The sequence below is a fragment of the Nycticebus coucang genome, chromosome X (assembly GCF_027406575.1).
Source record: "Nycticebus coucang isolate mNycCou1 chromosome X, mNycCou1.pri, whole genome shotgun sequence".
Classification (NCBI taxonomy): domain Eukaryota; kingdom Metazoa; phylum Chordata; class Mammalia; order Primates; family Lorisidae; genus Nycticebus; species Nycticebus coucang.
In genome coordinates, this window is record NC_069804.1 from 82440286 (window position 1) to 82455074 (window position 14789).

Below are 14789 nucleotides of genomic sequence, written 5' to 3' on the forward strand. Positions count from 1 at the left end.
ATGCCTAGTTTGTTCTGGGTTTTTCATCATAAGGGGATGTTATATTTTATTGAACATATATACTGAGATGATTATATGGCTTTGTTTTTAATTCCATTTATGTAGTTAATCACAATTACTGGTTTTCTTATGTTGAACCATTCTGATATCCTGTGATGAAACCCACTTTATCATGCTGAATTTGATTTTTGATGCACAGTTGAATTGGCTTTCCTAGTATTTTGCTGAGGATTTTGCATCTATGTTTACTGGGAATATTGGTCTGTGGCTTTCCTTTATTTGTTGTGTCCTTTGCAAGCTTTAGTATTAACAGTGATGGTTTCATAGAATGGGTTAAGGAGAATCTTTCCTTCTTAATCTTATGGAACAGTTTTAGCAGGGTTAGTATTAGTTCTTCTTTGTAGGTCTGGTAGAATTAAACTATAAATTCATCTGTTCCTGGGATTCTTTCTGTTGGGAGAGTTTTAAATTACTGATTCTATCTTGTGATTGATTGTTAGTCTTTCCAGATTTCTCTTTCATCCTCATTCAAGCACCGAAAGTTGTGTGCTTCCTAAAAGGTCTACATTTCCTGAATATTGTCTAGTTTGTGTGTGTAAAATTATTTCATAGTAGTCTCAGATGATATTTTCCTATTTCTTTTGGATCAGCTGTTATGTCTCCATTTTTGATTGAGCTTATTTATTTCTCTCTCTTCCTTTCTTGGTTAATCTAGCTAATAGTCTTTCAATTTTGTTTACCTTTTCAAGGAACCAACTTTTTGTTTATTTTTATTTTTTTATTTAGTCCCCCACTACCACAAATTATGCAGTTGAGTCTCCCTCATTTGGGGAAATCACAGGGGTCAGCACATCCAGAGTGCAAGGGATGAGCCTCATCTTGGGAAAACCACCTTTATAATCATGGCATCTCCCCTGCCAGGAGGAGAACCAACTATTTATTTTATTGATACTTTGTATGTTTTGTTTGAATGTCATTAATTTTTGCTCTGATGTTTGTTATTTTTTCTCTTCTTTTAGCTTTGGATTTTTTTCTTGTTTTTAGAACTCATTGAGGTTTGATATTGGTTTGTTAGTTTGTGATTGTTCGATCTTTTGGATGCAGACATTCATCACTAAAAAATTCTCTCTTAGCCCTGCTTTTACTGTATCATGGAGATTTGGGTAGCTTGTCTCACCATTGCCATTCAATTAAATATTTGCTTTCACTTTCACATTGATTTCATTATTGACTCAAATAATTTAACAGCAAGCTTGTTTTAAATATCCATTTATTTGTACAGTTTGAGAGTTTCTCTTGTAATTGATTTCTAGTTTTATTCCACTGTGGTCTGAGAAGATACATGGTTGACTATATGGCATAAGTTGGAAAATGTTCCATATGCTGATGATAAGAATATACATTCTGCAGTTTGGAGGTAAAATATTTTGTAAATGTCTGTTAAGTACATTTTTTCTAGAGCCCAGTTTAATTTTAGTGTTTCCTGGTTGATTTTGTGCCTTGATTATCTGTCTAGTTCTTCAAGTGGAGTATTGAAGTCCCCCACTATTATTATGGTGCTATTTATTTCTTTTCTTATGTCCAGTACTATTTCTTCTATGAATCTGGGAGCTCTGTGTTAGTTGCATATATATATGTGATTCTTACACCTTTTTGTTGAACTGATCCATTTATTATTATATATTACCATCTTTGTCTTCTTTTTTACTCTTCGTAATTTAAAATATGTTTTATCAGATATAAGACTAGTTATTCCTGCTGGCTTTTGGTTTCCAACTGTGTGGAATTTTTTTTTCAACCCCATTGTCTTCAGTATATGAGGATCTTTATGAGTTTAAATTTGTTTCTTGGGGACATCAGATATTTGGGTTGTATTTTTTTTGTAACTATTCTGCCAATCTTTATCTCTTAAGTGAGACATTTACATTGTTTATGATTAATGATAAAATTAAAACATGAAATACTGTTCCAATCATCATGTTTATTACTATGTAGCTGCTTTGTATTCTCCTTAGTGTAACTGCTCATGAGAGCTGTGATCTTTTACTTTTTTAACTCTACCTTTTTATGCTGTTTTTATATTGATGAGTATCTACTGTTCTTTTTAAAGTTTAAATTACTTTTGATCATTTCTTGTAGATCTGGTCTAGCAGTACAAAACTCCCTTATGGTTTGCTTGTTTTGGAGAGACTTTATTTCTTGTTCATTTATGAAATTTAATTTCATACAATAAAAAAATTCTTGACTGAAAATTATTATGTTTATGACTAAAGACAGGATCCCAATCCCTTCTGGCTCATAAGGATTTTTCTGAGTAGCCTGTTGTTAATCTGATGGATTTTTCTTTGTTGTTACTTGAGGTTTTCATATCGCAGCTTGTAGGAGTTCTTTCTTCCTGTTGACTTTGGTCAGTCTTATGACCGTGTGTCTTGATAATGTCCTTTTTTGCAGAGAATTTCCTAGTTCATTGAGTTTCCTATATTTGTATATCTAAATCTCTAGCAAGACCAGGGAAGTTTTTCTTGATTATTCCTGCAAATATATTTTCTAAGCTTTTCCTTTTACTTCTCTCTCAGGGATAACTATGATTCCTATATTTGGGCATGTTACATAACCCTATATTTCTCAGATACTTCATTCATTTCTAATAATTTTTTTCTTTAATTTTGACTGTCTAGGTTAATTTGAAAGACTTGTCTTCAAGCTCTGAAATTCTTAATTCTGCTAACCTTCCTTTTCTTGGGGTTGTGCTACTGTCCTTTGAGCACATAGGGAGGGCAGTACTGCCAACACCTATAAAAGATTCTTTCTATCTATTCTTTTCTATCTATTCTTTCTATCTATTCTTTCTTTCTAAGATTCTGGTCTAATCTATTCTTGAAACTTTCCCCTGTGCTCTGCATTTCCTAAATAAATTTATAATTTCCCAAAGATTTGTTTTCTTTTTTTTAATCTATGTCCTTAGTAAATTTTTCATTCATTTTCTGACTTTTTTGTTCCTTTGAGGTTTTTTTTTTTTTAATTTCTCTTGGATCTTATTGAACTTTCTAAAAATCCATATTTTTTAGTTCTTTATCTGTCATTCAGTATTTTCATTTTGGTTCAGATCCATTGCTAGAGAGCTGATGTGATCCTTTGGTGGGGAGTGTCACACTGTTTTTCTATACTGATCAAGTTTTTGCACTGATTCGTTCTCATCTGGAGAGGGTATAACTTACACTTTTTAAATTTTCTTTTGTTTAAATGGGACTTTTTTTTTTCCTTTCTCTTGAGGTTGTGACTATTGCATAGGTCGGGTATGAACTTGGGGTTTTGCTTGTGTATTCTTTCATGAGGCCTTGGTTTTGAATGAATATTTTGTTTATAGATTGCATTAGTGTAGTGGTTTTCTCAACTGCTAGTTATTTGTCAGCTATAATAGTGGTATACTATGTATGTGGGGAGGTTTCTTGCCTCCTGTCAAGAAGGAGAGATGTGATCTCTGAAATCTTCTCTCTTTCCCCAGATTTGTGGGCTTCTAACAATATGAATAATTTTTGGATGTTTAGTTTAATCTCCAGGTGGTGTTTGTGTGTTAGAATCAACCAAGCCATGTAAAATTAAAGTAATAAATGTTTTTAAGGGCTGCACAAGTTGGTCTCTCTTTTAGTATGTGATGCTTACAGGAGAGACTCAGATGTGGTGATATTTGTGGGACCTATCACAGCTCTAGTGAATCAGGAGAAGCACTTGGACATTTCAGGCAATGGATGGGGTTCCTCCAGAAATTCAAAAGAGATCCTTTCTTGTACTTTATCACCACCATAGCAGATTGAGGAAGTGAGGCTGGGTGGGGCTGGATTGGGCAAGCCTCCTCAGAGTCAACTATAAGTGCTATCTCAATAGGAGTCAGATATCATCTTCCAAGCTACTTGGGAAAGCCATTAGGGAGGAGCTGAGGTAACCCCACCACACCAAAGAACTTGTTTGTGGGGGGAGGAAAGTCCAGAATTTACAATATAGCTGGAAGGAATGGGATTCATTCTTTTCTCACTCCCTTGCCTAGTGGATCCTCCTCAGCATCTGGCCAACAGCAGCAGCCCTAACCAACCCGGACTGTGTTCAGGCACCAATGGTGTCACATATTTCCAGTCTCCCCACATAGGGCCCTTTATAGGACCAAAAGCATGGCTTTCTCAGTCATTCCTGTTCGGGGAGCAGTGTTCCATAAACATGACACAACATGGATCCACTCCACACTATCCTTTCAGTTCTGCCTATGGGGGCTCTCTTCTCTTTTTTTTTTCTTTTTTTTTTTTTAATTAAATCATAGCTGTGTACATTAGTATGATCATGGGGCACCATACACTTGGTTCATAGACCGTTTGACACATTTTTTATCACACTAGTTAACATAGCCTTCCTGGCATTTTCTTAGTTATTTTGCTAAGACCTTTACATTCCACATTTACTAAGATTCACATATACCCTTGTAAGATGCACCACAGGTTTTGAGATCAGTTCACATGTCTATCCTCCATGTTCCTGAATGATATAATCAAGCTCTTAGAACAGAAAATCAGTCCTATGGAATTTTCCTTAAGTCTTTTGAATTCAAGCTATATCAGAGAAATGTAGGCTTGTACTAGGCTGCCCATGGAACATGCAAATAAGCCATCAGTTGTTCCATTGCTAATCTCCTATGAATTGGGCAGGGTATGCCTCACTCTGTGGAGCAGAGAGCTTGTGGTTTGAATACCCCTCACCTACACACAGTTTCAGCAGCAAAATTTGGTCTTGCAGTGGGGGGAGATGCCTGAGTTTCCTTCTCCTTCCCTAGCAGCAGTGCGGCAAAAGTATCCTCAGAGCAAGGATTATAGCACAGGGAAGTTTTCCCCAGTTGACTCCAGGTATACATGTCCAAGGTTTGGAAGCCTGTTGAGCTTTATAAGAGCTCAAGCAGCACTTCTCTGGGATTTCCTGCCAAGTCCCCATGCCGCTGGGTAGGTCTATGGAGGTTAAGAAGTTCCCCTATAGCCAAGTGGAATTGTAGAGTCACAAAGGTCAACTACTTACATCTCCATTAGTTGCAGGTCCAGGTGTTGCTCAAGATTCTTGATGGCCCCATACAGAGGAAGTCTAGCTTCTATCTTCATCCTTAATGTCTCCTCACCACTTCTTATATCCAAGTATTTTTTTTTTCTTTAATGATCTATTTAAAATGTGGGTATTAGATGAATATGCTGATTTCTCTCTGAAGAAGAGAAAATGCCAGATGCCTTTAGTAAGCCATATTGAAAGCCAAAATAATCTATTGTATATTATAAAAAAGCTAGAAAGGAATTCAAATGTCCCCAACACAAAGAAATGACCAACCTTTAAGGTGACTGAAGTAACATTATACATTATATTACATGTATCTTTAAAATGTGTACATCCATTATGAATATATTTTAAAAAGACATTTCTTTAATAGTTTGTTTGGTTAGTAGACTGAAATATGATCCCAAAGGGGGCGAACACTAAGTGAAATTTATTTATTTATTTATTTAATTTCAAATTAATATGAGGGTACAAAATGGAGTTAGAATACATTCTTAGTAAAGTATCACAAGAATGGAAAAATAAATATCTAATGTACAAAGTGAAATTTAAATGCCAGACTGTCTTTTTATACCGTAAAGGAAGGTATCCATAAGCTTAGGAAAATTTGAACATTAAAGTGTATTAATCATGTAAGACTTGCTCACCTATTCTTTGAGAGTCCAGATGTGGAGTGTCCTTTTCACTATGACCATGAAATATAAACTTGTGAAGGTAGTTCCAACACCATTGAAGAACTCTTTGGTCACTCTACTTTTCATGTTAGAAATTACAATTGAAATAAATACTGTAGAACTTGAGAATCCCCAAATGAAAGGATGATAAATGGGGTGTTTGGGTGGCAGCACTTAATAGCTAAAGACAAAGTGGGCATGGTTAGTGTAATGGACAGTAGAGACAAAACAATAATCAGAATATAATGACTCATAGAGACTTATGACATTGGTTAGTTGATCTTAGTATTCATAGAAGAGGAACAGAAAATCAGTCCACTAAATTCTTACTTGACTTAAATAAATTCAAAAATTCTAGGTTAGGTAAACAGACATCTAACATGAATCACAAAAACAGGAGTTACAGCCCCTCAGTCAATTACAAGATTTGAAGAAGTTTACAGGGGAGCTCCTTCCCTGCTGACTCTCATCTGAGGGTAACAACCTGAGTCAATGACAAGCTGTGGATAGTATCTTGTTTCCTCTATTCATTATCCTCTAAAGGTGGATGGCCTTTCCTGTAGTCACTTTGTGGATGGTATGGAGTTCTGCTGCAAGCAGTATGTTAACATAGTGCTCTCTAGGATGGCTCCTGGGATGAGGAGAAAAATTTAGCTGAAGGCTCCTGTCCAGAAGGAGAGTTAAAGGACAAAAATTCAGCAAGTAACTTGGTGGATTTGAGCTGCACTAAGAGAGAAGGTTGTAGAACGCACGTCAACCCCACTGAGGTGAGCTGCGACCACAAGGATACAAACAAAAGGTACAAAATCAATCACTAAGCAGACGGGAGTCCCCTCCCCCATGAGAATGGCTCAGAGTGTCCCACAAACAACTGGGCAGAGTTCAAAGTTCCTCTCACTAAACTCCATGGGAGAGACTCTCTAAAAACTGGACCTACCTCCCCTACTAGGGTGCCACGGCATCCTCCTGCCAGGCATAAAACTGTATGAACTGTATATAGTCTCTACCTGGAATTCTGAGCTCCCAGTGCTCCCCTTTGCTCACACTGGGGTCTGGAGGCCAGTCCCGGTCAGTTGGTGGAGAGGGGACTGCACAGGAGTGGCAGTTCCCTGAGGCACAGTGCGATAGCCATCTTTTGGTAACAATACGGCCAGGCATAAAACTGTGTGAAGCTGTGTGTGTTCTCTGCCAGCAACCCCAGGCTCCCAGCGCTCCCCGCACTCCCCTCTGCTCTCGCTCCAAGGTCTGGAGGCCTGTCCCCCAGGGGTCCAGACTCCTGGGCGATTGCTCGAGGGGTGTAGACAGTGCTGGGATGCAGCTGGTCGGTGCAGACTCTGGGGTACAGGAGCGGAGAGACGACGGTTGGCCAGAGGGGAGCTAAACCTGAGCAACGGTTGCCTGAACCATAAAGCAGCAGCCCTCTTTTGCTAGCAATACAGCTCACTACCGAATATTCTGAAGCCACACCCCCTGTCTCCCTGGGCAACCAGAGACTCTGAGTTTGTCTGAGGCAATTCCAACTTGCAAACCAGGAAAACTCCCAGGGCGGGGCTGACCCAGAGGTACGCTTTACTGAACCTAAGACGCACCTGGCCCTCAGGGGATCGTCAGCCTATAGACAATACAAGAGCAAAGACAAGCTGATTTGGAACTCAATTCAGCTTCTCTTCTGCAGGGGAACCACAGAGTTGTTCTGTTCTGTTCTGTCAGTAACATTCATCAGGGGCAAGACCGGACCTGAGTGAAAACCCCCCAACCTTTATCAAGCGCCCAAGGTTGTCAGGCCTTACCTCCTGCTGCTAGAGAGAGGCAGAGCGCAGCGGCCTGACAGACTTCCTTGTGATTCAGGCAGGTGCAAACTCCTGGAGTACCGATTCACTACAGGCAACTGGGTCAGCCAACTGCAGGGCTATCAGTGACTGGGTGTGAAGTGGTGCAAGGTGGGGAAGGAGGCAGCAACCTTCCCAGACTGATTTATTGGCTGGGTGGCTTCTCCTGACTCCATGCAGCACTGGAGCAAGCCACACCAGAGTAGTCACCAGACCCCTGTGATCCAGTTCCGAGAGACCTCTTAAACTCTCTCACCCAAGACAGGTGCAGACTGAGACAATTGATTGGGATATTTTTGAACTGAACCAATCACCTGAGGACAAATCAGGTGGTGCCCTGGGTGCACGGTGGTAGGAAGGTTTGATTTTTCTTTTCCAATTGTTTGCCGGCGGGGGGTAGGGTGACTTAATTGCTGATATTTCTCCACAGCTGAGACTTCAATCCAAAGTATCTGTATCAGTATGGTGGAAAAGAAACCAGCTGAAAACAAGACAGAACCACTTAGCCCCACCACACCGGACAGGGCCCCACTTTCTCAGGCCACAACACTGTACAGGCCCTCAACAAGGCCCCAGGGGAAAAAATCAGAGGGAGTAAAACAACCATGGGGTGGAATCAGCAGAAAAACTCTGGTAACATGAATAACCGGAATAGATCAAACCCCCCAAGGAAAGATATGGCAGATGCAATTGAAGATCCCTTTCATAAACAACTGGCTGAGATGTCAGAAATCGAATTCAGAATTTGGATTGCAGACAAGATTAAAAAAAGTGGAATTAGGAATTCGAGGAGAAATTCAAAAGTTGTCTCAAGAATTTAACGAATTTAAAGACAAAACCATGAAAGACTTAGATACACTGAAGCAAGAATTTGCAGCCCTCAAAGATATGAAAAATACAGTAGAATCCCTCAGCAACAGAATGGAGCAAGCAGAAGAAAGGATTTCTGACACCGAAGATAAAGCCTTTGAATGCTCCCAAACTCTCAAAGAGAAAGAGAAATGGAGAGCAAAAATGGATCACTCTCTCAGAGATCTCTGGGATAATTCGAAGAAGGCGAATATCCGAATCATAGGAGTTCCAGAAACAGATGAAGTGGCCTCACTGGGCACAGAGGCCCTTCTGCATGAAATTATGAAAGACAATTTTCCAGACGTGCCTAGAGATACTCAAATTCAGATAGTGGACAGCTTCAGAACCCCAGCACGACTCAACCCCAATAAGACATCCCCCAGGCATATCATAATTAACTTCACTAAATTTAATATGAAGGAGAAAATCCTCAAAGCTGCCAGGAGAAAGAAAACCATTACCTTCAAAGGGAAGAATATTAGAGTGACTGCAAATCTCTCTGCTGAAACTTTTCAAGCCAGAAGAGGGTGGTCACCAACTTTTAATCTCCTAAAGCAAAATAACTTTCAACCCCGGATCTTATATCCAGCTAAACTGAGTTTCATTTATGATGGAGAAATTAAATACTTTAATGACATTCATATGTTGAAGAAATTTGCAATAACCAAACCAGCTCTTCAGGATATTCTCAGACCTATCCTACATAATAACCAACCCAATCCTATACCACAAAAGTAAACTCACTCAGAAACTTTGGATCAGACTCCAATTTCCACACTGGCGAAAGAATTAAAAATGACCACTGGACTTTTGAAAAACTCGATACCCAAAACTTCACAAGACTTATCGATATTCTCCATTAATGTGAACAGCTTAAACTGTCCTCTAAAGAGGCATAGTTTAGCTGACTGGATACAAAAACTCAGGCCAGATATCTGTTGCATACAAGAGTCACATCTTAACTTAAAAGACAAATACAGACTCAGGGTGAACGATGGTCATCCATATTTCAGGCAAATGGTAATCAGAGAAAAGCAGGTGTTCCAATTTTATTTGCAGATACAATAGTCTTCAAACCAACAAAAGTAAGGAAGGACGAGAATGGTCACTTCATATTTGTTAAGTGTAATACTCAATATGATGAGATCTCAATTATTAATTTCTATGCACCCAACCAGAATGCACCTCAATTTATAAGACAAACTCTAACAGACATGAGCAACTTGATTTCCTCCAGCTCCATAATAGTCGGAGATTTCAACACTCCTTTCGCAGTGTTGGATCGATCCTCCAGCAAGAAGCTGAACAAAGAAATCTTAGATTTAAACCTAACCATCCAACATTTTGATTTAGCAGACATCTACAGAACATTTCATCCCAACAAAACTGAATACACGTACTTCTCATCAGCCCATGGAACTTACTCCCAAATCGATCACATCTTAGGTCACAAGTCTAACCTCAGTAAATTTAGAAGAATAGAAATTATTCCATGCATCTTCTGGGACCACCATGGGATAAAACTTGAGCTGAGTAACAACAGGAATCTGCATACTCATACAAAAACATGGAAGTTAAATAACCTTATGCTGAATGATAGCTGGGTCAGAGATGAGATTAAGAAAGAAATTGCCAATTTTTTGGAGCAAAACGACAATGTAGATACGAACTATCAGAACCTCTGGGACACTGCAAAGGCAGATCTAAGAGGGAAAGTTATAGCACTGCAAGCCTTCCTCAAGAGAACAGAAAAAGAGGAAGTTAACAAATTAATAGGACATCTCAAGCAACTGAAAAAGGAAGAATATTCCAACCCCAAACACAGTAGAAGAAAAGAAATAACCCAAATTAGAGCAGAATTAAATGAAATTGAAAACAAAAGAATAATACAACAGATCAATAAATGAAAAAGCTGGGTTTTTGAAAAGGACAATAAAATAGACAAACCTTTGGCCAACCTAATCAGGAAAAAAATAGTAAAATCTCTAATCTCATCAATCAGAAACAACAAAGACGAAATAACAACAGACTCCTCAGAAATTCAAAAACTCCTTAATGAATATTACAAGAAACTTTATTCTCATAAATATGAATATCTGAAGGAAATTGACCAATACTTGGAAGTACATCCACTCAGATCAGGATCCAGACAAGGCTGCCCATTGTCTCCATTGCTTTTTACCATTGTAATGGAAGTTTTAGCGACTGCAATTAGGGAAGAAAAGGCGATCAAGGGTATCCATATAGGGTCAGAAGAGATCAAACTTTCACTCTTCGTGGATGATATGATAGTATATCTGGAAAACACTAGGGACTCTACTACAAAACTCTTAGAAGTGATCAAGGAATACAGCAACATCTCACGTTACAAAATCAACATTCATAAATCGGTACCCTTTATATATACCAACAACAGTCAAGTTGAAAAAAAAGTTCAGGACTCTATCCCATTCACAGTACTGCCAAGGAAGATGAAATATTTGGGAATTTATCTAACAAAGGACGTGAAAGATCTCTATAAAGAGAACTATGAAACTCTAAGAAAAGAAATAGCTGAAAATGTTAAAAAATGGAAAAACATACCATGCTCATGGCTGGGAAGAATCAACATAGTTAAAATGTCTATACTACCCAAAGCAATATATAATTTCAATGCAATCCCTATTAAAGCTCCACTGTCATACTTTAAAGATCTGGAAAAAACAATACTTTGTTTTATATGGAATCAGAAAAAACCTTGAATAGCCAAGACATTACTCAGAAATAAAAACAAAGCAGGAGGAATCACGCTACCAGACCTCAGACTATACTACAAATCGATAGTGATCAAAACAGCATGGTATTTGCACAAAAACAGAGAAGTAGATGTCTGGAACAGAATAAAGAACCAAGAGATGACTCCAGCTACTTACCATTATTTAATCTTTGACAAGCCAATTAAAAACATTCAGTGGGGAAAAGATTCCCTATTTAACAAATGGTGCTGGGTGAACTGGCTGGCAACCTGTAAAAGACTGAAAGTAGACCCACACCTTTCACCATTAACCAAGATAGACTCTCACTGGATCAAAGATTTAAACTTAAGACATGAAACTAAAAAAATACTAGAGGAGAGTGCAGGGAAAACCCTTGAAGAAATCGGGCTGGGTGAGTATTTTATGAGGAGGACCCCTAGGCAATTGAAGCAGCTTCAAAAATACACTACTGGGACCTGATCAAACTAAAAAGCTTCTGCACAGCCAAGAACACAGTAAGTAAAGCAAGCACACAGCCCTCAGAATGGGAGAAGATATTTGCAAGTTATGTCTCCGACAAAGGTTTAATAACCAGAATCCACAGAGAACTCAAACGCATTAGCAAGAATAGAACAAGGGATCCCATCGCAGGCTGGGCAAGGGATTTGAAGAGAAACTTGTCTGAAGAAGACAGGCACGCGGCCTTCAGACATATGAAAAAATGCTCATCATCTTTAATCGTCAGAGAAATGCAAATCAAAACTACTTTGAGATACCATCTAACTCCAGTGAGACTAGCCCATATCACAAAATCCCAAGACCAGAGATGTTGGCGTGGATGTGGAGAAAAGGGAACACTTTTGCACTGCTGGTGGGAATGCAAATTAATACCTTCCTTTTGGAATGAGATGTGGAGAACACTTAGAGATCTAAAAATAGATCTGCCATTCAATCCTGTAATCCCCCTACTGGGCATATACCCAGAAGACCAAAAAGCACATCATAACAAAGATATTTGTACCAGAATGTTTATTGCAGCCCAATTCATAATTGCTAAGTCATGGAAGAAGCCCAAGTGCCCATCCATCCAGGAATGGATTAATAAATTGTGGTACTTGTACACCATGGAATATTATGCAGCCTTAAAGAAAGATAGAGACTTTACCTCTTTCAGGTTTACATGGATGGAGCTGGAACATATTCTTCTTAGTAAAGTATCTCAAGAATGGAAGAAAAAGTACCCAATGTACTCAGCCCTACTATGAAACTAATTTAGGGTTTTCACATGAAAGCTATAACCCAGTTACAACCTAGTAATAGGGGGAAGGAGGAAGGGAGGGAGGGAGGTAGAGGGAAGGGGATTGGAGGGATTACACCAGTGGTGCATCTTACAGGGGTATATGTGAAACTTGGTAAACAGTCTGTGAAGCTAGTGAATGATGCCCCATGATCATAGCAATGTACACAGCTATGATTTAATAAAAAAAAAAAAATTGTGACTGTCAGACCCTTCCATTACAGAACTGGGGAGAGGGAATCAAGCTTCTATTTTACCACCTGATGGTGAAACCATTAATGGGCGGAATCAGTAGTAATTTAGCACCTCCCAAGTGTTAGGCACTGTGTTAACTGCTTTGCCTTTGTTATCTTTTTATTCCATACAAAGCAGGTATAATCATTCCAATGTTAAAGATGTGGAAACTCTTGCTTGGGAGATTAAACAACTTGCCTAAGGTCCTGTAACAAATAACAGGATTCATTTGTTGGTCTCTAACCAAGACTCAGCTTCAAGAGGTCATGCTTTTTTCTAACACTGATTCACTCTCAGAAGAGTGGAGGATATTCAAGGCAAAATTATAAGCAAATTCATTATACTAAGAAGTTGAGTTTGGTTTTTAAAAAATAACTTTTGTTTTCTTTCTCCTGTTTTAACCTCCAGCCAAGACTTCTCCCTTCCTCCTTCCTCCCTTGCTTTTTGAGTAAATCATTCTAATTATTAACTTTGTAAGTGAAGCTCTAAATAAGCTATTTAAGTGTATTCCTATTAGATGGGACAACAGATTAGAAACCCAGGCCCCCTGGGGTGGGAACGTGTTAGATTTCCATGATAATGCCTCATGTGTGTTTTATGCCTTAGATTAGCAGCTAATGTGGTCATTGATCATCTCACGTCACATGAGCTGCAAACCTGCTGCTTTGAGCTAATTCTTTCAAAAACTTGTTTTCAAATCAGTATTCAAAGTCCAGATCACGGTTTCTGGTTTGGAAAAGAGGTCATATTTGCTTCTGGTGGGGGGTCAAAAACATTTTTCTAACTATTTATCCTCTTGGTAGATAATAAATGGTGTAATATATCATTGAAAGAAGATAAGTTTGAGAAATTGACAAAGCAAAACTATTTTCTAAAATCTAGGCCTGAAATGCTTTTCTATTTCTAGATTTTAGAAAATATATATATTTTAGTTTAAGAACTTCATTAGTTTTTCTTTGCAACTTATAAAAAGCTATCATTTGAAAGTCTACCCAATTTTAACTTCAAACAATAAACTTGATCATTTATTCCATGAAGTAGGAAATTGAGAGCATTTTTACTTCGCATTATACAGCTCTGCCATTAGTGAAGTCTAGTTCACAGTCCAGTCAATTCACTTAGTAATTGTATGACCTTAAACAAAATCCTTGTCACCTGAGTTTCATTCTTCTCTGGAAACATGAGGCTCATGGTGATGCTTTTTTTCACAGGATGGAGGTGGTTATAAGGATTTACTGAGGCCAAGAATGTAAAATATTTTTTATAGTAACATGTCTGACACTTAGTACTCATATAAACATTTGTGATCATTTTATTTTTATATTGAAAATAATCTTGGCTAAAATAAAATGAATAAAGTTTTCACTAATAAAAAAAAAGAAGAAGTTTACATACTGAGAACCTCTTGAATAAAGAGGGGGCTAAGCTCCTATAGGGAGAACCTTGTTGCACTCCTCAGAATTTATACTGCTAATATTTCTTCTAGTCTTCCCCAAAAGAAGATACAACCTTTCACCAAGGTGATTGTGCATTGGCGAAGAAGAAATAATCTGATTTTCTGATTGTTACTGGACACTGACTTTGAACTGACACTAATTTCAAGAGATTCAAAACATCACTATGGTCCACTGGTTGGTGTTGGACCTTACTGTGCTCAATTGAACGGAAATTTAGCTATTTAGCTCAGATCCTTTCGACAAAGGACTCAGTGGATTTTTAAACACACCTTTTGATTATTTTCTCAGTTCTGTAATGCATAATTAGAATAGATGCATTCAGAAACCATCAGAATACCCATTTTGTTCACCTTTTCTGTGGAGTGAGGGCTTTTATGGTAGAGACAAACATATGAAAGCCACTAGAACTTCTATCTAGGAAAATAAACAAAAGGTAATATCGGATTTTTAAAGAAATTTTAGAAATTTGAAAAATGGAGGGAGGGAGTGATTTTCACCATGTCCTCATTCACCTTGTCTATTTGGCCTGTGAAGAAAACAGATGGATGTAAGGGAATAATAGGGGATTATAGTAAATTTAACCAGGTGGTGAATCTAATTGATGCTGCTATTCCTGATGTGTTTTTACT

The 14789-nt window shown here is 38.2% G+C and overlaps 1 pseudogene; it reads right to left on the reverse strand.

Annotated features, from left to right (window-relative positions):
• Positions 1 to 745: 745 nt before the first annotated feature.
• Positions 746 to 929, reverse strand: LOC128578917 (uncharacterized; annotated as a pseudogene).
• Between the last annotated feature and the right edge of the window lie 13860 nt (positions 930 to 14789).